Consider the following 23,828-nt stretch of genomic DNA (forward strand, 5'->3'; position numbering starts at 1 on the left):
GGGGGCTTCTAACTTGAAGACCCTAACCCAAAATATTGCTGCTGTGATAGAAATACATAGGAACTAGGAGGCACGACTAGGAAGCATGATTTTTGTATCAATCCAAATGTCTTCCCCTTTAGGAATTACATGGGCAACAGGGCTTGGGCTGGTAATGACCTGCTCATACAAGTTTGGGAAATCAAAGTTCCAAAATCTACAGTGATCTGCCTGATCCCTGTGTCTTGCTACACAGCTGTATCCTGATGTCCCTTTGAAAGCTATTTTTATTAACAGTTATTATTCAATAAGGAGGCACAGAACATCAAACGTATTCACAGAGGCACAGGAGACTCTGTCCACAGGTGGACTGCCTTTCAAAGGCATCTCTCCCCATAGGGACTCCTTTTCCCCTTGAACCATTCGAGGTTAGGAGCCTGGAACTCCTGTCACAGTTTAATGAGGTTCAATGAGATAACATTTATGGTGGTGGCCACCTGGGAATTTCCCAGGCTCCTGGAATGTGTGTGTTACTTCAGACTCCAAAAACGAAAGCACCCAGCCATGACATCAGATTCTCCACTACAAAATGCATGTGCATTTTCACCAGCTCTGACTTTGCTTCTTCCTAAGCCGGTCACTGTGGCTAGCAGTCAGGAAAAGGAGCCTTCTTGAACACATGCACATTGTATTCATTGTCCAAACAGGAAAAAACAGATACAGGAATTATTTGCTTACCTCCTGCTGTTACCAACCTCTGCTAAGGAGAAACATAAATGACCAGAAGACCGTGGTCAGAAGGCACTCAGCAAGCACTCCACGCCTCTGTGTGCACATTTCCCACTCCCCTGTGCTACCCTCCCTCACTCATTTCCCCGAATACATCTCCACGCACAGGCAATGGGATGTCTACACACAGGCCCAGGTGAGTCATGTTATTTTCTGCCTCCATATAACTCAAGTGTACAAGTAAGAACCGGCACTCTTGATTCCAATGGATCCAGAACTCTTTGATTCTAGACTTCTAGGAAGCTCTTCTATAGAAGGATTCCTGCATGGAGTGGGAAACTGGAATCAGTGACGTCTAAGTAATCCCTTTCCAATTTGGAGAGTTGATTATTTTATTCCTCAGCAGGAAGTTTCTCCAAAACGCCTCGTCATAGGAATTCGAGAGTTGCTATGTGGGTATCAACAGGGATCTCTGGGGAAGTAGACACAGGAAGACATCCCAGTTTCATGGGAACTCATCAACTCGGAGGAAGGAAGTGGGGGCTTCAGCCATTCACTGGGCCCCTTCCCCAACCACCCCCGTGCCCTGTTAAGGAACACAAGCCACCCCCCACCAGGTTCTTCAGGCTTACTCATTCAGGAGACTCCAATCCTCATGGTCTCTCCAGCTGCCTCTGTTCAGCTCCCCCAGAAACCCCAACCCTTCCCACGGCAGCGTTCATTAGCGAGAGGCACCTAGACATAGGAAAACTTGATCCCACTTCACTGTCACAGACATGGTAGGTGTCTTGTTCTTCTGCAACGCATACAGCTTCTCCAACAAAGTTTCCAAACTTCCAGCCCCCACCGCAGAAGCAAGGAACTCACCCCCCTCCTAACATCTGGGGAAATCATAAAGGCTAACAGGGAAGGGGACACAGGGAGAAGCCAAGGAGAGACTGACTGACTCTGTTTGTAAGGCTTGGTGCCACCATCCAACAGTGATCTGGAGTGCCATCGTTTAAAAACAGCAGGAGCTGTAGGACACATTTTATACATTCTAATGAATGTCCACAATCTGTTTTCCAGAAAGTTCTTTCATGGATGCCTTCCAGAAAGTTCTTTCATGGACGTTCTTCAAAATATACCTTTTTCCTACATATCTCTAGGTTTATATATGGATCAACACTACTCTGATAAAGAGTTCAGAATAGTGGTCCCTGTCCTTTTCAAAGATAGAAACTATTTTTTAATGTTAAAAAATTATGTGCATCCCCCTATGGTAGTGGTTCTATTTTATACCTTTTGATTATTGAGATAATACTAATTATAGAAGGTTATCATTAATTCAGTTATGCTTTTTTTTTTAATGTTTTTATTTATTTCGAGAAAGACTGAGAAAGCGTGGGTGGAGGAGGGGCAGAGAGAGAGAGAGGGAGAGAGAATCCCAAACAGGCTCCACACTGTCAGGGCAGAGCCCAACACAAGGCTCCACCTCACCAACCTTGAGATCATGACCTGAGCTGAAATCAAGAGTCGGATCCTTAATCGACTGAGCCACCCAGGTGGCTCAAATTCGTTTATGCTTTTAAGTTGAATTTGTTTGATTAGTCACAACAGGATCTACATGCACTTGAAAAAATGTAACATATACATTTATACAACCATATACATAAGGTATACCACTTATTATTTACAGACAATACTTGATTCTTGACCCCTTGCTGTAACCCTGCCGCCCTCAGCCTCCCTATAGACTGGGAACCTCTGTGGTCTATATACTTTTGTGAATTCTGAAAAACATAATTTTACTAGGTGATCCCAAACGAATTTTGAATTGACATTGGCAAGAGGGAAAAAAAGCAAAATCATTTACTATTAATTTTTTTCCTTTCATAACACCCTTATATTCCTATTATCGTATCAAGCAATGTAGCAGGTATCAACAGAATAGATTTTGTACCATTTTATGTCGTCCAAACATCAACAAACATTAAATAACAGAAGATCCTAACGAATCACAACACTCTCTGCTCCTAGGGACTATTAGAGTCTAATTAAAACCCACAAGATCGATGCTACGCCAAATGAAAAAAATCACCATGGGAACTATGAAGAGGAAAAAAGACTTTTGTTCGCAATCACATAAAATTACCCAGAATAATACTCCCTCCCCACCCCCAACAAAAACACTACTCTAGGCTTAAACACAACTAAACGTCAATAACCTGGCTCTCATATATACTGACTGCATGAAGAGAAAGAAACAGCCCCAAGTGCATGAAGTGGGGGGTGGGCAAACACACGGCTGTTTATGCATTCTCTCTGCAAAGCCAGTGTAAGCACAGGTACTCACCACTGTTTTTATGAGTTGGTTTCTTTGGTCTTTGTTTTAATTTTGGAGCAAAGGCAATCCCAGGCCCACACCTATAAGCTTAGCATGGCAGTTGAGGCTTCTTCCCTGGGGGGGCCCTCTCTCAGTGTTGCATCTGGTTGGGAGGGAGCAGGAGGGGCCATGCTGTGGCCACTGGATGGGACACCTCTCAGGACAAGAACACAGAGTGTATGTGGAATCTTCAGGTCAGATCTCAAAGAGATCTCACGGCCAAGGGCAATTCACTTCCAGGCATAACCTCTGACATGAGTATCACCTATTAGCAATTGACAGAAAACTCACAATTGTATCATTTCAGGTTTCTGAAGAAAGCAAAGAATATAGCATCTAAAGGCTTGTAATGATTCCAGAGAATACTGTGGTATCTTTACTTAATTTCCATGTATTCTTACTCAAGGCAAAGGCAAGAGGGAGAACAGTGTGGGCGTTATTGTCCATTTTAAAACATGATAGAATTCTTGCCCGTTTTAACATATGATAGAATTCCCCTCTAGAATTCTTTGAGCAAACTGCCAACTTCATACTCCAGTTACAGAAATTACCATTCCCAAATGACCTCAAGCAACCCAATCCACAAAACAGATTTTTATGATACCAAAGAATATTCCTGAGCTCCAGGAATGGCTCTGGACTCTGTTTGTTGTGGGCAAACAAATGAAACCCTGGGGCCCAACACCGAGTCGTGATGAACACCTCGCTGCTAAGTCCCGACCTGTGGCGACTCAGGCACCAAAGAAGTGTCTGTGACAGCTCAGTCTTTTTACCAGCATGTACAACAGATGAGTAATGGTAACCTTGTTTCACAGTAATTTATTTAAAAAAAATTTTTTTGAAGTTTAATTACTTTGAGAGACAGAGCAAGCAGGGGAGGGGCCGAGAGAGAGAGAGAATCCCAAGCAGGCTCCACACTGTCAGCTCAGAGCTCGATGTGAGGCTCGAACTCACTAACCATGAGATCATGACCTGAGCCCAAACCAAGAGTTGGACACTTAACTGAAGGCGACACCCAGGCACCTCTTGTTTCACGGTAATTTAAAGCACAGGTGGACAGAAGCAAAATGGTCGCAAAATGGTCAGGTGAACTGTCCGAATAATTGTACAACTCATCTGAAACCTCTTCCTTCCTTGGCAAATTTCCCCGCTTAAAAAGAAAGTGATTAAAAGACTAGCCTGACGTTGGTCAATGCCTTCATCTACACACCTACACACACCTGTACTCTGGAGAAGCATGAATTGCCAAGGGGAGGGATGACAGCACTTTGCCTTTAATTCTTGACAGTTTTAAAAGTGCTCTCGATCGCATCATGGCATGCCTGGAAGAGCTGGGCGCTCCACTGGGCAGCTGTGGTCCTTCCCTCTTTGCAAAGTCCAAGTTTCCACGGCGTGGGGGACCGACGCACGGGGCCCCGACTCAGGAGGGCCCAGGCTGGTGGCCCCGGGGCCACTACCCCACTGGCGCTCTTGCAACTGCAGGACAAGCAAAGAAAGGATCACCTGGGCTACCAACTGCAAAATTGGCACCTGCCTTAAAGCAAACCAACTGAAAACATCAAGAGATTTTTAGGCCCTTGAGACTGATTATAAAATTGAAAGGCTCATAGGCCAGACGTGCTTTTAGAAGGATCTTTGCTGAGCCCTGACCCGGCCCCGCCATTGGGAATTGGGGGCCAGGAGCCTGCGCAGCGTCCCAGGGGAGCAAGAGAAGCCAGCAGCCGGGCTCCCCCGCAGGCAGGGGGGCATGTGTTTGCACAACAGCGGCACTCTGCAAACATCGAGGGAGTCTAACAAAACCAGAAACCATGCCGGTGCCAAAAAAGCAAAACTCCCATTTCCTCTGTTCCCTCCCTTGTGCCGTGCTGGCAGCTAATTCTCCTCTGTCCCCCCACAAGTCAGATTAAGAGGGTGTGGCGGCACATGGCAGCTATCAAAGGATGTCACTTGACTCTGAGATAAGTGCCAGGGGAGCGAGGCTCTCTGACTCCCCGTCTAAAACTAACTGCTTTATCTGAGGGGTTTGCACTGTGTTCCACTGTCATTTTCTTCCTAACAAGAGCCGCTTGTCTCCCCAGCTGACTGTAAGAAAGATTCCTTTCTATTCCTCACGAAGAAAATGACAACAGTCCCTGCGTGGCCCAAGTCCCGCAGAAAGGGCTGGACCACGGGTCAGGAAGCTGGGAGCTCTTTCCAGCCCCGCAGCTCGGCCCTGCCGACCTCACCGCAACTCCGGGAGCCAGAGGACAAAACCAAACAAAACAGGAGCCAGCAACACCCGGGCCGGTCTCCCCACAGCCTGGTGGGGATCTCACATATGATTTACCTGCTGCATTTGGGAGGAGGGAGGAACGAAGGAGCACCGCTCTGCGGGAACCTTCCTCTCCAGCGTGGCCTTGGCCCTTGGAGGGCAGCAGGCTTTCCTCCCTGGCTTTCGTCTTGTTTTGTTCCAGAGCTCTTCTCCCCAGGGACCCGGCCAACCATCACTCAGCTGGCTCTAGGCACCGGTGGCACACATCCAGTGCCCCGGTAGACGGTGCACGTTCAGGAAGATCCAGACTACCTGTATCAAGAGGCCCCTGCAAACCCTGCCGTCCTCCTGCATCCTGCCATGCACACTGGGAAATGCTTCGAGCACTTGGGAAGGAAATGATACTGCAGTAAATGGCTAGCTCAATTGACTTCTAATGGCTCACTGCTGCCTTCCAAAGCGGTCCGGCAGCACCTCCCAAGAAACATTAGGCCACAGGCGTGCAGCTGGAAAACGGCATGGCCAGAGCTCTTCACTGGCAATAAATAAGACCGTTAAAATGGGTGCCACCTGAACTGAGGCCTGTTCTCAGCCCGAGGTACCCAACAGCATCGTGCCGAGGGGCTGTCAAAGGCACTCACGCAGGGATGCTTCTGGTCCCACTGAAATCAATCTTGGGCTTACACTGTGGCCTAGGGGGTATTTAGACATGATGTCAGTGACAAATACAGCATTAACCAAAGAGAGCACTGGGTTGGCCTGCAGGTGCAATCAAGTACTCCTTCCTGAATACGGAGAAAGCCATCAACACTTTCGGAGGCTTTTTAATGTGCAGGGGAAAAAATGGGAGCATTTATCTCTATTTGCTTTTAATTTTGTGAGTTCGTTTTTAAAGATGCATTAGAAGCATTTTTAAAGTCAGTAATGTTGTGTTGCGCTTTTCCTCTTTCTTTTATGGATAAACACATTTCACAGCCAGGATCTTCTGGAATTAAAGAGTGTGATCCATTACCATAAAGTATTTAGAGAGATGACAGAGAGTTACTCTTTGATATCAGAAGAAAAGTGCACTCACAAGTAGCAAAGATTGAGGACATGGCTGGAAAAATAGGTACACAATGCTTAAAGAATGTCTGCTGCATTATCTTTTAACCTTATTTCTTTGTCCTTTCACCTTTTGGGTGGCTGAGATGCAGAGATGATGGCTGGAGCTAGAGTAGCCATCTTGGACTACGAGGTAACCTTGGAAATGTCGACCAGCTACAGCTAGCACCAAAAAGTCTGTGGTCTTGAGGACAGTGCCACACCAGTCCTATAATAAACATGTTTTGTATAAGCAAAGGATATTTTTCCTATTGCTCACGAAGAAACCTCAACCTAAGATATACACCCTGTACCTAAAGCCCTTGAAATAAGCATAAGGTCTGGAACAACAGCTGCCAACTAATAAGCAGGGCTATTTTCAGAGTCAGACTTTGTCAAAAGGAATGCATTTCCCACCAGAAATAAGTAGATGTGTGGAGTCATCCTCGGTCTAAAACAAAACAAAAGAAAACACAAAAAAAGCAATGGCCTTAGAATGAATGAAATCTAATACAAGTTTAGGTGGACCAGCCAGTTACCCAGTGGTCTTTGAGGGAAAGATGCTATACCTCGAGCACCTCATTAAATACCTACTGAAGGAATAAAGCTGAAGTTAAGAAAGTTCAATAAACACCTATGAATAAATGAATTTAAAGTCCAGGATAGCTGGTCAATCTAAACCCAAGGTCCAATTATTAGAGGATCCTTTTTAGTACAGAACAAAGTAACAAAATATGAAACTCTCAGTTGTGTCAAGTTGTGTAAAAATGTGCCTAAGTGTGGGCACCTGGGTGGCTCAGTCGGTTGAGCCTCCGACTTCAGCTCAGGTCACGATCTCACAGTTTGTGGGTTCAAGCCCTGCGTCGGGCTCTGTGCTGACAGCTCAGAGCCTGGAGCCTGCTTTGGATTCTGTGTCTCCCTCTCTCTCTGCTGCTCCCGCATTCATGCTCTGTCTCTCTCTCTCTCCTTCAAAAATAAATAAAAACATTTAAAAAAAAATGTGCCTAAGAATGAAGTCCCTTTGATGGTTCCAGTTCCAGTTTCACTGTAGAGAGGTATGGAAGAACAGAAAAGGCAACAGTTCATGGGAATTTAAAGCTTTAGTCTGTGGGATCTGAGAAGAGTGAGTTTAAGATTGTCAGGGTTTCAATGTATTGATACCCTGCCATTCAGATTTCATAAAGCTTCAAAACAAAAGGTCAACACACAGAATGTCTCTTGAATCTAAAGAACAGAGGCGAAAAGTAGAGATCCCTCTGGAATTCCTGTCTGAAGAAAATGCCCCTAAGAACCTGGAGGAATGAAGATCCATAACACCCACTGTCATCCTAGATAAATCCAGCTCAGAAGAGAAGTTTTGTAGGACAGGAGATTTCTATCACGTAAAAACAAACAAGCAAACAAACAAACAAACAAACAAAAAAACTAAATATAACAGGTAGTGGGGGAGGGATGGGAAAACAAGAATACTGTATTGATTTCCCTCCTCCAGAGGATCAACCACAGTTTCTTTATTAAATAGAACACTTCTGGGGCGCCTGGATGGCTTAGTCAGTTAAGTGTCCAACTTCGGCTCAGGTCATGATCTCATGGTTCGCGTCGGGCTCTGTGCTGACAGCTCGGAACCTGGAGCCTGCTTTGGATTCTGTATCTCCCTCTCTCTGCCCCTCCCCTGCTCACACTCTGTCTCTCTCTCTCTCTCAAAAAAAAATAAGTGAAAAGAACACTTCCCGTGTCTTAGTGACCTTTATGAGATTTGCCAAACATCTTTTTTTTTAATTTAGGCTATAAAATCTAAGCCCAGATTTCCTTGACAATACAGAAAATTTAGGTATCATAAGGTCTATCAAAGGCAAAGGCTGAAATTATAGATTTGAGCAGAACATGGGGCCTACCATATTTTAAAATTAGAATAAGGCTCTAAATATTTTTTAAAAATCCATAACTGTGGGGTACCCAGGTGACTCAGTCAGTTAAGCAGCTGACTGGCTCATGTAGAGCGATTCGTGAGTTCGAGCCTCACGATGGGCACTGTGCTGACAGCTCAGAGCCTGGAGCCTGCTTCAGATTGTGTGTCTCCCTCTCTCTCTGCCCCTCCCCGACTCACACACTCTCTCTAAAATAAATATAACAGTTTTTTAAAAAATTAAAGGAGCACCTGGGTGGCTCAATCAGTTAAGCATCTGACCTCAGCTCAGGTCATGAACTCGGGGTTCATGAGTTCGAGCCCTGCATCGGGTTCTGTGCTGACAGCTCAGAGCCTGGAGCCTGCTTCAGATTCTGTGTCTCCCTCTCTCTCTGCCCCTTCCCTGCTCATGGTCTTTCTCTCTCTCTCTCTCTAAAAAATAAATTAAAAAAATTAAAACTAAAATAAAAAAGAAAAATCCATAATTGTGTTAGACAATTATGCATACACAACACACACACACACACACACACACACACACACACACACACTGCTCCCCATCCCCCACCAAAAAAATCCTACCTGAGTGATTTACTGTGTGGAGAGAGAGGGGTATAAACAAAGATGATACATTTCAGGCTGTGATGGGTAAGCCAGTGTCTCCCAAAGGGTGACTCAGAAAGCAGGTGTTTTAAGTGGTTCATGGACAAACTGAAGTCCTTTCAAGTGAGTCCATTTGTAGAAAAATACTAAGTACATTAGGAAGTTAGTAGCCCAGGTGGTAGGCGTTTTGGAAATGTCAGTAAAACATAAGTCAGAGACTGGAAATTTGTCTAGTCCAAGGTCAGGTTTGGGCAGAGGGAGGGGCTGGCAGGGCACCGTGACCTCAGCCTCAGAACTTATTGACTGATGTCAGTGCTGCACTGAGTCAGGCCATCCCACCTTTCTGGAGCACTCCCCAGAGCTCGCAGGACCCAAGACCGTCGGCCTCCACAGTCCTGGGGACCCCATCCACCCCTCGAAACCCCGGTAGGCACTTTCTGTTCTCTTGCTGGCTTTTTTGTTTCCCCTCAAAAGTATATGCCATCTTCAATAATTATTGTTCAAGAAACAAGGCTTCCAGAAAATAATCCAAGTACGAGGTTTGTGTTTTAATTTCTATGAAATGCTTTTACCCTAAAAAAAATGGAGTTTGTTTTATCTAAACCAAATGTTTTCTTAAATTATTTTTTAATATGAAATTTATTGTCAAATTGGTTTCCATACAACACCCAGGGCTCATCCCAACAGGTGCCCTCCCCAATATTCATCATCCACTTTCCCCACCCCCCCATAAACCCTCAGTTTGTTCTCAGTTTTTAAGAGCTCTTATGGTTTGGCTCCCTCCCTCTCTAACCTCTTTTTTTTTTTTCCTTCCTCTTCCCCATGGTCTTCTGTTAAGTTTCTCAGGATCCACGTAAGAGTGAAAACATATGGTATCTTTCTCTGCATGACTTATTTCACTTAGCATAATACTCTCCAGTTCCATCCATGTTGCTACAAAAGGTCATATCTCATTCTTTCTCATTGCCACGTAGTATTCCATTGTGTATATAAGGCACAATTTCTTTATCCATTCATCAGTTGATGGACATTCAGGCTCTTTCCATAATTTGGCTATTGTTGAAAGTGCTGCTATAAACATTGGGGTACAAGTGCCCTATGCATCAGCACTCCTGTATCCCTTGGGTAAATTCCTAGCAGTGCTGTTGCTGGGTCATAGGGTAGATCTATTTTTAATTTTTTGAGGAACCTCCACACTGTTTTCCAGAGTGGCTGCACCCGTTTGCATTCCCACCAACAGTGCAGGAGGGCTCCCATTTCTCCACATCCTCTCTGGCATCTATAGTCTCCTAATTTGTTCATTTTAGCCACTCTGACCGGCGTGAGGTGGTATCTCAGTGTGGTTTTGATGTGTCTTTCCCTGATGAGGGGTGATGTTGAGCATCTTTTCATGTGCCTGTTGGCCATCTGGATGTCTTCTTTAGAGAAGTGTCTATTCATGTTTTCTGCCCATTTCTTCACTGGATTGCTTGTTTTTCGGGTGTGGAGTTTGGTTAGCTCTTTATAGATTTTGGATACTAGCCCTTTGTCCGATATGTCATTTGTAATTATCTTTTCCCATTCCGTTGGTTACCTTTTAGTTTTGTTGATTGTCTCCTTTGCAGTGCAGAAGCTTATTATCTTAATGAGATCCCGATAGTTCATTTTTGCTTCTAATTCCCTTGCCTTTGGGGATGTGTCAATAAGAAATTGCTGTGGCTGAGGTCAGAGAGGTCTTTTCCTGCTTTCTCCTCTAGGGTTTTGATGGTTTCCTGTCTCACATTCAGGTCCTTCATCCATTTTGAGTTTATTTTTGTGAATGGTGTAAGAAAGTGGTCTAGTTTCATCCTTCTGCACGTTGCTGTCCAGTTCTCCCAGCACCATTTGTTAAAGAGACTGTCTTTTTTCCATTGGATGTTCTTTCCTGCTTTGTCAAAGATTAGTTGGCCATACTTTTGTGGGTCTAGTTCTGGGGTTTCTATTGCATTGGTCTATGTGTCTGTTTTTGTGCCAATACCATGCTGTCTTGATGATTACAGCTTTGTGGTAGAGGCTAAAGTCTGGGCCGTGATGCCTCCCACTTTTACTGTAGTCCAGCAGCAGAACCTATTACTTCATCATCCCATGTATTCACTTATTAGCAAATGCTTATTGAATGAATACATATTTATTAAATAGATGTGTGTTGAATAGAGGGCCCACTATGTGCCAGGCACTGGGCCATGAACTGAGGACACACTGTCCTTGTGGAGCTCATAGTCCAAGTGACGGTACGACTCTGCTCCGATTGCTAATGAGCAGGTATACACTTCACCTTTCTCTGTCCCAGACAATGGGTGACATGGAAAATGCACAAGGTCATTCTTCTTCCGCTTGCCACTTCTCCAAATACCTCAAACCTTGTTATTATTTCTGATATCGATTTGTGCTAAATTTATCAAAGGAAGATGCAGCAAGGATTAGCATTTGTAAGCTCTGATGGAGGTCAAGGTCACGGCAAAGGTTAATTGGTTTCTTTGGAAATCATAAGCATGGTGGAGGCACTCCACGCTCCCATCTCAACCTTCCCACCCCTACAGGGCTCAGATCTCACCCGTCAGGAAGGACACAACCAGCCTCTGCAAACGTGCACAAACACAAGACCAGAGTTTTGACATCAAAACCTCTCCCACAGTGAACGATAATTATTACTTAAAAACATGAACGTGTTTCTGCTTGTAGAGATCCATAATATTGTAAGAAGTTAAAATCAGGGTAAAATGCTGAACATGGATACACCTGGAGAAAATCTGACTTGGGAATCAACGCGTTAATATTTATGGGAAGCACAAGCTGCCTTCTACTGTATTGCCATTTGCACACCTGTGTTAGCTGACTTGGGTCCAGTTTACAGATTCGAGGAGGGGTGTTAAAATCCAGTTGTCGCTCAGAGCCTGGAGTCTGTTTCAGATTCTGTGCCTCCCTCTCTCTCTCTGACCCTCCCCCGTTCATGCTCTGTCTCTCTCTGTCTCAAAAATAAATAAACATTAAAAAAAATTTAAAAAAAGAATAATTTAAAATCCAATTGTCAAAAGGCGTAAGTAGATTGGCAGTGAAGATACGACTTTTTCAGAAATGGGTTTGACTTTTTGTTTATCTCTTAAAGTAATAAAATTGATCCATTCAAGGGCTGGTTAGTTCCACGCTCTTCCGTTTGCAAAGAAAATATTCTACACAAAAGTGAGAGAAGAATATAAGTATTCAGGAATTCCTAAGTTCATAAAACAATTTGGTGATGTCACTTTCTATTGTTCTTAATTCAGTGTATTTCATGGATTTGGAACTATTCCCCTTCAAATGCATTTCTTTGCTAATGTTTATAAATATTTACCAAAGTTGTTACCATGTGCCTTAAAGGCACCATCAGATAAGGCTCACGATCTATTATGGAAAAATCTGCAAGTTAGTTTGGCTTGAGAAATACCATAAATGGGTGATTTCCTTAATCCTACGTCGCCAGTCCCCAGCAAGGGCCTCTGATCAGACAGAAAGCAGAGGTAAAGGCTGTGCTAAGAATCATCATCCTCATGAATTCTCATGCTATACCAGATATCGCTAAGTGTTTTCCATGTAAGATCATATTTGGCCCAAACAATGTTATGAGGGATATCCAATCATTACCCCCACTTCAGAGATTAAGAAAACGAGGGCCCAGAGAGTAAATCTGCTCAAGATCACATAGTTAGAAAGTGGAAAAGCTGAAATTCAAACCACCCATGTCTGACATCAAAGCCCATCACTGTACAGGCGGGAGATTTCAAAGCAGTGGTTTGCCTGAGGTTCCTAAGTCTCTGAGTGAATTTTCCCGTCGATAATAAGTCAGAGGGAATTATGGCATCGTCTGATTCCACTTGGAGAGTAAACCCTAATTCACGTGCTCTGAGGACTAAAAGAGTAAAAGCAGAAACAATTAAAAGTGGGCCCAAAGCGAGCAAAAGAAGGTAGGCACAAAAGACTACAAATGGCAAGATTCCATTTATATGAAAGACGAGAAAAGGCCCAACTATCTGGACGGCAGATCTGTGGCCGCCAGGAGAAGGCACCAACATCAAAAGGGGCACAGAAGATCTTAGAAATTCCTTATTATGACTGTGGAGCTGTTTTCATGACTGAACACATGTGTGTAACTCATCCAGCTGTACGCTTAAAAGAGGTGAATTTTATGTTATGCAAATTAAACCTCAAAAAATCTGATTATTTTAAGGTGGACTTTAAAGGAAATTGAATAGGGGCACCTGGGTGTTTCCGTCGATTAGGTGTCTGACTTCGGCTCAGGTCATGATCTCATGGTTTGTGGTTTTAAGCCCCACATCGGGCTCTGCACTGACAGTGCGGAGCCTGCTTGGGGTTCTGTCTCTCTCCCTCTCTCTCTGCTCCTGCCCCATTTGTGCTCCCTCTCTCAACATAAATAAATACACTTTGAAAAAAATCATCTTTCAAATCAAAGCCACACTGAGATACCACCTCATGTCGGCCAGAGTGGCTAAAATTAAAAACTCAGGAAACAACAGATGCTGGCGAGTATATGGAGAAACGGGAATCCTCCTGAACTGTTGGTGGGAATGCAAACTGGTACAGCCACTCTGGAAAACAGTATGGAGGTTCCTCAAAAAATTAAAAATAGATCTACCCTATGACCCAGCAATAGCACTGCTAGGAATTTACCCAAGGGATACAGGAGTGCTGATGCATAGGGGCACTTGTACCCCCAATGTTTATCGCAGCACTTTCAACAAGAGCCAAAGTATGGAAAGAGCCTAAATGTCCATCAACTGACACATGGATAAAGAAGATGTGGTTTGGGGCGCCTGGGTGGCGCAGTCGGTTAGGCGTCCGACTTCAGCCAGGTCACGATCTCGCGGTCCGTGAGTTCGAGCCCCGCGTCAGGCTCTGGGCTGATGGCTCGGAGCCTGGAGCCTGTTTCCGATTCTGTGTCTCCCTCTCTCTCTGCCCCTCCCCCGTTCATGCTCTGTCTCTCTCTGTCCCAAAAATAAATAAAAAACGTTGAAAAAAAAAAAATTTAAAAAAAAAAAAAGAAGATGTGGTTTATGTACACAATGGAATACTACATGGCAATGTGAAAAAAATGAAATCACGCCGTTTGTAGCAACGTGGATGGAACTGGAGGTATTATGCTAAGTGAAATCAGTCAGTCAGAGAAGGACAGGTATCATATTTTCACTCATATGTGGATCTTGAGAAACTGAACAGAAGACCATGGGGGAGGGGGAGGGGAAAAAATAGTTACAAACAGAGAGGGAGGGAGGCAAACCACAAGAGACTATTAAATACAGAGAACTAAAAATGGATGGGGGGGGGTGAGGGGAGGGGAAAATGGGTGATGGGCATTGAGGAGGGCACTTGTTGGGATGAGCACTGGGTGTTGTATGTAAGCCAATGTGACAATAAATTATATTCAAATAAATAAATAAATAAATAAATAAATAAATAAATAAATAAAACAGGAAAAAAAAAAAAAAGAATCCCATACCTAACGGCTCAGCTGGCAAGGGTGCTTAATCTCCCCAAGGGGACTCTCACGTTAATGATCAATTTTCCTCACTGCTGGGATTTAAAAGAAAAAAATTGCTTCCATTTATATAATGCTGTTGAAGTTATTCTATGCACATCATTTTACAGATTTATATTAAAATATGTATTTAAAAATGTAAAAAAAAGAAAAAATCATCTTAAAAAAATAAAGGAAATTGAATAATATTCATAAAATATACAATGTATACTCTCTAATGCCTTTTTAACCTAACTTTCCAAACAACCTGTATTTGGTGGGAAACTTGTATTTGAAAAAACTAAAATCTCTCTTGCTTCCCATTTCTCTACAAACCTCATCTCACCCCACAGGAAATTTACCTTGCTCTGACAAATGTTTGTGATGATCTATGATAAGATCCTGGGTGCCTGGGGGGTACGTGGGGGGTGGGGGGGTGCCTGGGGGGCACCAGGTGTGTATAGAGGCCTGCACTGAAGGTCAGTGACTTCCACTCTTGTCTTGGCTCTACTGAATCACAACTGTGTGGCCTTGGGGAAAACACTAAACTTCTCTAAGCCTAATTTTCTCTTTCCTATAATTGGACTAAGAGTGTCTGCCTTGAAGAATTTATGAGAATTAAAATGGCTACATTTTCATTTTTATTATTTTAAAATGCCAAAAAGTGGGGAGCCTGCGTGGCGCAGTCAGTGAAGTGGCCAACTCTTGATTTTGACTCAAGTCATGACCTCACGGTTCATGGGTTCAAACCCCGCATTGGGTGCTCTGCATTCACAGCATGGAGCCTCCTTCGGATCCTCTGTCCCCTCTCTGCCTATCTCTCAAAAATAAATAAATCTTAAAAAAAATTTTTTTAATGCCAAAAAGGTCTCATTTTTAAAAATAGGGAAAATACTATTTTCAAGAAACAATCATCTACGCTACAACAGCACTTCTGGTTAAGAGCCACAAAATCTGAAGTTTTATTAAAGTTTCTTATTTGTCCTCTCTTTGTTTCAAGCAGAATGTTTGGGTAGGGACCTCATGCATTTTTCACTGTGCCTGGCCACATGCTCTGCACACTTAATAACGATTTCTGGGTAATTAGCAACAGAAGGGAAGAATCACTAAATGCAAGTGGAGGTGAATGCAATAGCATTTGTTGACATAAACTGAACATTGAGCAAAATTATTTTTTGTGAATATTTATGAGGTTGTATATTCAACTTTAGTCATTTAATAGCTATAGCGGCTTTTGTCCACTCTCACACACATTAGAGGCAGGAAAAATATTCATTTCGTACAGGGATAAACTTCATGGTGGAGCGAAGTTTCACTCAGCAATGATTCCAAATACCTCCCATCCTTTACTCAAAGTCAGACTTACACATCACAGTTACAAATAAATAAAATAAAAGTATATTTTGGGGCACCTGGATAGCTCAGTCGGTTACGCGTCCGACTTCAGCTCAGGTCATGATCTTGCGGTCTGTGAGTTCGAGCCCCACGTTGGGCTCTGTGCTGACAGCTCGGAACCTGGAGCCTGCTTCGGATTCTGTGCCTCCCTCTCTCTCTATTCCTCCCCTGCTCATGCTCTGTGCCTCTCTCTCTCAAAAGTAAACATTTAAAAAAATTTTTTTAAATATGAGTATTTTTTAAATACTGCTGACAAAAACTTACAGTTTCACTGGGAAGAAAAGCCCCAACGTTTGTGGCATGTAGGGTAAGGGTATGAGAGGGCCACTCACCCTACACCTCAATATGTAAACAGCATAAATCAAGGGAAAAACTTAAATGACCTGGGTATATCCCCCTTCCTTGTTTTTTTAAGAGTTTATTTTGGGGAGGGTAGATGGGTGGCTCCATCGGTTAAGCATCCAACTTCAGCTCAGGTCATGATCTTGTGGTTCATGAGTTTGAGCCCCACATCGAGCTCTGTGCTGACAGCTCAGAGCCTGGAGCCTGCTTCAGATTGTGTCTCGCTCTCTCTCTCTGCCCCTCCCCTGCTCATGCTCATGCTCTGTCTCTCTGTCTCAAAAATAAATAAGCATTAAAAAAATTTTTTTTCAAGATTTTATTTCTAAGCAATCTCTATACCCAGCATGGGGCTCGAAATCACAACCCTGAGATCAAGAGTGGCCTGCTCCACCCACTGAGCCAGCCGGGCGCCCTATCCCCCTTCCTTGACAAATGTACTCCGTAAAGAGCCAAAAGCCAAGTTCTGTTTAGGATTCTTAGACTTCCTAGCATTTTGCACCCTCAGACCTGGCCTTCCTCGCCTTCCTTTGCATCCTGCCTCAGTTCCCTATCCCTTGCGTGGGGACAGCCTAGCCTGCAGCCTGAGACCTGTTCATGACACCCCCACCACCTTCCCCAACAGGCATCGCAGCCCGCCTCTCAGTCCTGGGATGCACAGCCCCACAAACATGGGGAAGAGCCTGCACAGCCTCTCTAAGTGGGCTTCAGGTCATTCGGACAAGGAATTCTGGGTCCCAGGCACCCAGAGCAAGCTCTACAAGAAGGAGGCGGTGTGTCCATTTGGCCCCATGGGGAGACAAAGCAACAGAAATGGCCTGTAAGGGCCTGAACAAGGCCCCATAGAGCCCAGAACAGAGGACTCTCTTGCCCACACTGGAGGCTAAACGGACAATTAAAACCTTCAGATAAAGTGGTATTACATTCAGACAACATATATTTATACATGCGCATATCGATGTGTGTGTGTATACGTATAAATACACACACATATATACGTATACGTACATACACAAATACATCAGCGTATAATTCTTACGTAGCAAGTTAGTAATTACGTGACACAGACAATATGTCAAGGAGTTAGAAAAGGAAGTGATACAGACCAACTGAAGGCTCAGGGAAAACTTTTAGGATGGGGTGGGAACCGAGCTGGGTTTTAGGAATGGTGGATATGGCTGAATGGAGAAGGCTTGAAGGGGGCTGAGGGTAATAACGTGTGCACGAGGTAATAAGAGATGACTTTCAGGAGATGCTATCTAGATGAGAGAATATCTAGATGCAGGGAAGGACCGAGCTAGACGCCAAGTGTCCCCAGCATAATAAATGTCACCAAATACAAATCCGATTGCAGGAAGTAAAAGGGAAGTATGGGCACTTCAAATTGTTTGGGGAAAGGTTATAAACAGAGAAGTATGAGCAAATTAAAATAACATGGAATTGCTGCAACCTGCAATTGCCCCAGTGCACTCCACACCATTGAGTGACCCACTCCTCTGGGGTGACGCTGTGCGCAGAGATGGAGCTTGTGAAAGGGTGCTGGCCCCAGAGATGGCTTTGTGCTGGGGCGAGTGGGGTGCAAAGAACAGTAACTTTGACATCTTGGTTCTACAACTATTCAACTCTTGGCATTTGGAAGCATTTAGTTTTACACCCTAACACCCCACCTCCACACCACCCTTCTCTCTCTCAGGCTTTTTCCAAAATAAAACCATCTTGCCTCAGTTTTGTTTTGTTTTGTTTTTGCGTCTAAATATAGTTTAAAAAAAAACAACAACAGTATTGAATGGAATGAAAAAAGTGGAAGGGGGAGGTTTCACTTTCAGACAAGACTTTAACAGACTTCCCAAATAATTTCTATAGAACATTAGCCTTAAAAGAACTTCTCCCTGGTCCCACACTTTGGTGGCCCACCTACCATCCCAAGATGGTGGAGGAGGTTTGTGACTCACCATGAAGAGACGCTGGGCCAATGCGAGGCACTGTGCCCCCAGCATTCTAGCACTGGCCTCTCTAACCCAAGCCTGAAAGCATCCTCCGTTGTTTTAAAAATAGACACTGTTTTGGCCAGACAACCACATGAAATAGAGATTTAACAGGAAGAAGACAGGGGCAGGGCAAATGAACCAAGGTTCCATCTATTTCTAGCCCAACTTGGTTTTGTTTATTTTTAATAAACTAGGATGGCCCTGGTCTAATCAAAAATGCTGCAAGAAGCTGGCAGAAGACAGAGGCAAAATTAACTCCTAGAATCCTTCTGTCCCTTTGGGTAATACTGATTTATCTCCAGTAATTTGGAGCTATTATTTTCAATGGTTTTACATATATACAAACTATGTGTATAAACTGTGGGGGGCAGGAGGGAGGGCAATGCTAAAACCTCTCACTAGGAGTCACTGGGAATGTCCCTTTGACCCTTGCCCCAGCCCCCTCCCCTGTCAACAGGCTCAGAGTTGCTGCCCCCAACTCTGGCTTCTACAGGGACTTTCCCCACTGTGGTCCTTGTTTCCTCCATGTTGAACCCAACTTCTGGCCATGTGTTCATTTCAGATGTTGCCTTGGTCATTGATCCTCCTGCCTAACCCTTTTCTGACCACAGCCTCTCCTCCACCTGCTTTGGTCTCATCCTTGATCAGTTGACCAGATCCTGAAGAGCCCTCTTCCCAGCTCTCAATGGGAAAGTGATGGCCTGAGAAGGACTTTTTACCAAAGGCCGCCTACAAGATGCTGTCTGCAACTGAGGCGGAAAAATCCTTGCTGAGTTTCCTACATTTAGAAAGGAAACAAAATATGTCGTCCTACTGGAGGCTTATCTCAGGGCTTCTTCCATTCCCAGAACCCCTTGACCAACAGTTGTTTCCAGGTATACACAGGCAAATATCGAATGCCATTACAAAAGGCACAACTTGAAACATTACACCCTGGGATTCTGCAGTTAGGTGTGCTTTGCTCACCAATGGTAGGTTTTACTGTGGATGTGTGGACTGCCCATAATAATATTTGGAAGTGTGGAATTTGGAGCCAGACAGACTAAAATTAAAACTTCCACTCTGCCACTTATTAACCATTTGACTTTGGACAAGCGCCTTGACCTCCTGGTTCTCATTTTCTTTACTCCTGAAATATAAAGCTCAGGAGATCATTGAGGGGGATAAATGAAATATCATGTAAAGACTTCGCACAAAGCTTCACACAAAGAAGACCTTTTATTTATAAATGTTGGCTGACTGTGAACAATAATTAAATAATAATATTCATTCATTCATCCAGTACTTACAATACGTCAGGCACTGTTCTAAAAGCTTTCCCTATATTAATACATTTAATCTCAAATATAACCCCAAAAGACAGATATCTCCAGTTTACAGAGGAGGAAAACAGAGGCCCAGAGAGGTCAGGGCACTACCCAAAGTCATACAGCTAGTAAGAGGCAGAACTGGGATTCCAATGCTAGCAGTCTGACCAGAGTGTTATCAGTAGGGGCCATAAATGAACTCTGAGGACTGGAGCAGAGTGGAGGTGGTGGGGTTAGGGACAGGATCCCCTGGGTGCTGCCACCATGCTCCCCCTTTGCTCTGGCAGGGGCCCCTACCCTGAGTAACCTGTGGACAAACTTACCTAAGTTGGCTTCAACCAAGTGACAGACGAAATGACTACCTCACTTTTGCCCAATGATGTTCTTTGATCAAGTTCTGGACAAATCTTAGAATTGCTGCTTTAAATAAAGGGGGAGGACACCTGGGTAGCTCAGTTGGTTAAGCATCTGACTTTGGCTCAGGTTATGGTCTCACAGTTTGTGAGTTCAAGCCCCGTGTCGGGCTCTGTGCTGACAGCTCAGAGCCCGGAGCCTGCTTCAGATTCTGTATCTCCCTCTCTCTCTGCCCCTCCCCCAGGTCACACTCTGTCTCTCTCTCTCTCTCTTTCAAAAGTAAATAAAAATTAAATTTAAAAAAAAAGGAGGCCCCTTGGTCCTCTATAAAAAAAAAAGAATAGAAGAGAAAAGAAAAGAAAAGAAAAGAAAAGAAAAGAAAAGAAAAGAAAAGAAAAGAAAAGAAAAGAAAAAAGAAAAACCCACCAGGAGCGTTGCCCATGGCAGAGGATACCTCCAGGAGCGCTCCTGCTGTGTGAGAGGTGGAAAGAGTGGAGGAGGTGATTCTTCAGGAGGCATCTGACCAGGGCTTCGGGTTGGGTGACCAGCTGCCCCTGCAGGACAGCACAGGCATATTGTTCGGCGCCCACCAGGGATGCTTTCTGCTTCAGGAAAAGAGAGTCCTGGGCAAAATGCCGGGGAAATGATGTATGGCAAACATTTTATGTTTCTCTTTGGTTAACGGAAATAATATTTACTCTGCCACCAACAGGCACACGCAGAGAACGAGGCTTGGAAGCCAGTGAGGAGTTTTGCAAGCCAGGGGAAAGGAGGCTCCTGTCTGCCGTTACTGATCCACTTCTCTCCTAGCAACTCATTCTTTAATAGCAGTCATAGCTCCAGGCTCAGTGGTGAACATCACACGCGGAAGTTTCCAGAGAACTTTCTGAATATTATGTACTAACAGAGCACAGCTTCTGCTATCTTGAGCCTGGATAATAAGGATCATTACATCGATCTGACAGGTAATAAAGCTGAAGCACCATGAGGATAAAAGATGTGTGTCATGAGGAAGCGACAGGTGTTGGCGAGGATGCGGAGAAGGGGGAACTCTCGCACGGTGTTGGTGGGAATGCAAACTGGTGCAGCCACTGTGGAGAACAGTATGGACGTTCCCCAGAAAGTGAAAAATAGAAGCATCCAGTAATCACACGACTGGTATTTACCCCCAAAATGCAAAAACACTAATTCAAAGGGATACATGCACCCCGATATTTACTGCAGCATTATTTACAACAGCCAAGATATGGAAGAACCCCAAGTGTCCACTGACTGATGAATGGATAAAGAAGATGTGGTATATAAACACAGTGGAGTATTATTCAGCCACAAAAAAAGAATGAATTCTTGCCATTTCCAACAACATGGATAGAAAGTATAATCCTAAGAGAAATAAACCGGAGAAAGACAAATACCATATGATCTCATTCAATATATGTGGAGTTTAAGAAACAAAACAAAGGAAAAAAGAAGAGAGAGAGACAAACCAAGAAATAGACTCTTAACCATAGAAAATACATTGATGGTTACTAGAGGGTGGTGGAGGGGGGAGGGAATGGGGGAGATAGGGAATGGGGATTAAAGAGTACATTTACATGATGGGGAAAAAAATAAAACGATAAAAAAATAAATCTTAAAAAGTTCAATGCCAAAAAATAAAATAAAAATTTGTATCATGAGTTAACTGTAATGCTAATGTTAAACTTTAAAATACCCCGTACAGGGCGCCTGGGTGGCTCAGTTGGTTGAGCGTCCAACTCTTGATTTCAGCTCAGGTCGTGATCCCAGGTCTTGGAATCAAGCCCTGCATCAGGCTCCATGCTAAGCATGGGGCTTGCTTAAGATTCTCTCTCTCCCTCTCTCTCTCCCTCTCTCTCTCTCTCAGAAAAAAACAAAAAAATAGTACTTGGACCTGTACTAACTCTTTTTATAAACTTTGTCTTCTTACATTATTCAACTTGAGAGCAAAGACATTTATACTGACACAGAATACTTTTCCTAAGGTATCCTGAGTAATAAAATCGTGATCTAAGAAATAAACAGGTTCAAATGTAACATATATTGGAAGATTCCCAATAAAGTTTGCTGCACAATTTCTTTTTCTTTCTTTCTTTCTTTCTTTCTTTCTTTCTTTCTTTCTTTCTTTCTTTCTTTCTCTCTCTCTCTCTCTCTCTCTCTCTTTCTTTCTTTCTTTGCTGCACAATGAATTTCTAATGTAATTCTTGTTGTGTAGAAAGTTTTCCAGCAACAAAGGATATGTCTTACAAACATGCATGAAAGGTCTGTGGAAGGGCAGACACACAGGAAACTAGTAACGGCCTCATGAGCAGAACTGAAGGAAGTTGGGAGACAGGGTTAGACGGGAGACTTTTGCTGAAAGCTCTTTTGTTCCTTTTGAATTTTGAACATTGTAAATCCAGTGCCTATTGAACAAATGATGTTATTAACACTTTAAAAAAAAAATAAGAAGCTGGCTCCAAATATCTGTAAAAAATTTATCTGAGGTTAAATGGAAGCATGCCTCGTGGCTTTATTCCCCCCAAAAAGATCCGCACACCAGAGCTGCGACTTCCAGAATGCATTCACTTCTCGCCCTCCTTATTTAGTCCTGTGGCCACCAGGGACCTGATGAACTCCAGCACCACGACCATGACAGAGACCCTACATCACAGCCAGGGGCTCTGCTCCACAGCCACCCACCTCCCTCCAGGCAAGCACCCAATGAGATTCCTGTCAACCCACTGCTGGCCTCTTTACCCCTTTACCCAGGCTCTGGCCTCTCTCTTAGTTCAGGGCCATGTGATGCCTCAGCCTGGGGTGAGTGCACACTTGTCCAAAAAAACAGGCGCCAGTACTCTGAAAGTCACGGTCACACTTCTCAAGTCAAGACAATTCTCAGAGCTTCTTACACAAGAAGGTGAAAAAACTTTGCTGTTTCCTATGGTTCCTAGAAAGCTCCCAGAGATGGCTCAGATAGGGAGAGTGAAAGCAAGGGACTGCAAACGTAGTTGCACACAGCATATCTGCAAACCAAGATCAAATACCTAACCCGTCCGTGCAGACCTCCTCCTTACATGGGCCAAGACAGAGGGCAGACTTCCAGCTTCTCAAATGGGTAGACTCACACCTCCCACCGTGCCCATCCCCCCAAAGACCACACCCTTGTCCTTCGTCGTATGACCTGCAACGTGTCCTGGTGGCCCAAATAGACCTCCGGCCCCACTGTCCAGACTGGCCATAGAACTCGCTTTGGCCAAGGAATGTGAACAAATGTGACACCTGCCACATGACAGTAGCTTCTGATTCAACACGTGGTTCAGCGTGGCATCCTCCTCTCCCTTCCACCACGAGAACAGCATGCCCAGATAACTGTTGCTCTGAGGACGAGAAAACCCATGCAGGGCCCCACAGCCTACAGAGCAGGCCTGTGTTATACGAGCAAGCCATTCGCTGTTGAAAGCCATTCAACTTTTGCAACTGTGTGTTACAGTAGCAAAGTTGACTAATACCCTGCCCTTAAGTCATCAGAACCGAATGAGTAATGGCATTTGATCTTCAATTGCCTTGCGCATGCACAAACGGGGTCCTACTGGGGCTGGGAGGGCTTGGGTGACCAACACTGACACTCAACATGCTTGAGCTGTTTTCAATCACACAGAAAACTGGATGGTGGGGGCGCCTGGGTGGCTCAGTCGGTAGAGCATCTGACTTCGGCTCAGGTCATGATCTCACGGTTCGTGGGTTCGAGCCCCGCATCGGGCTCTGTGCTGACAGCTCAGAGCCTGGAGCCTGCTTCCGATTCTGCGCCTCCCTCTCTCTCTGCCCCTTCCCCACTCTCAATCTGTTTCTCTCTGTCTCAAAAATAAATAAACATTAAAAAAATTAAAAAAAAAAAAAGAGAGAACTGGATGGTCATCAGGACTTATGATTTATGATAACTTGCACATTTGGATCTAAAATATTCTCTAAACGGGTGCACTGCTGGGTTTTCTGCACCAATCT

At 44.1% G+C, this 23,828-nt stretch overlaps 1 protein-coding gene and 1 non-coding gene across 3 annotated transcripts in view; one reads left to right on the forward strand and one right to left on the reverse strand.

Annotated features, from left to right (window-relative positions):
- ZDHHC14 (zinc finger DHHC-type palmitoyltransferase 14) overlaps positions 1-23,828 on the reverse strand; it is a 292,138-nt gene that overhangs the window by 204,501 nt on the left and 63,809 nt on the right. The window lies entirely within an intron of this gene.
- TRNAR-UCG (transfer RNA arginine (anticodon UCG)) lies at positions 23,504-23,588 on the forward strand. The gene has a single exon. It is a non-coding gene; the product is annotated as a tRNA-Arg (tRNA).

Source organism: Panthera pardus, unplaced genomic scaffold (assembly GCF_024362965.1).
Source record: "Panthera pardus isolate Hobbes unplaced genomic scaffold, ASM2436296v1 HiC_scaffold_17, whole genome shotgun sequence".
Taxonomy (NCBI): domain Eukaryota; kingdom Metazoa; phylum Chordata; class Mammalia; order Carnivora; family Felidae; genus Panthera; species Panthera pardus.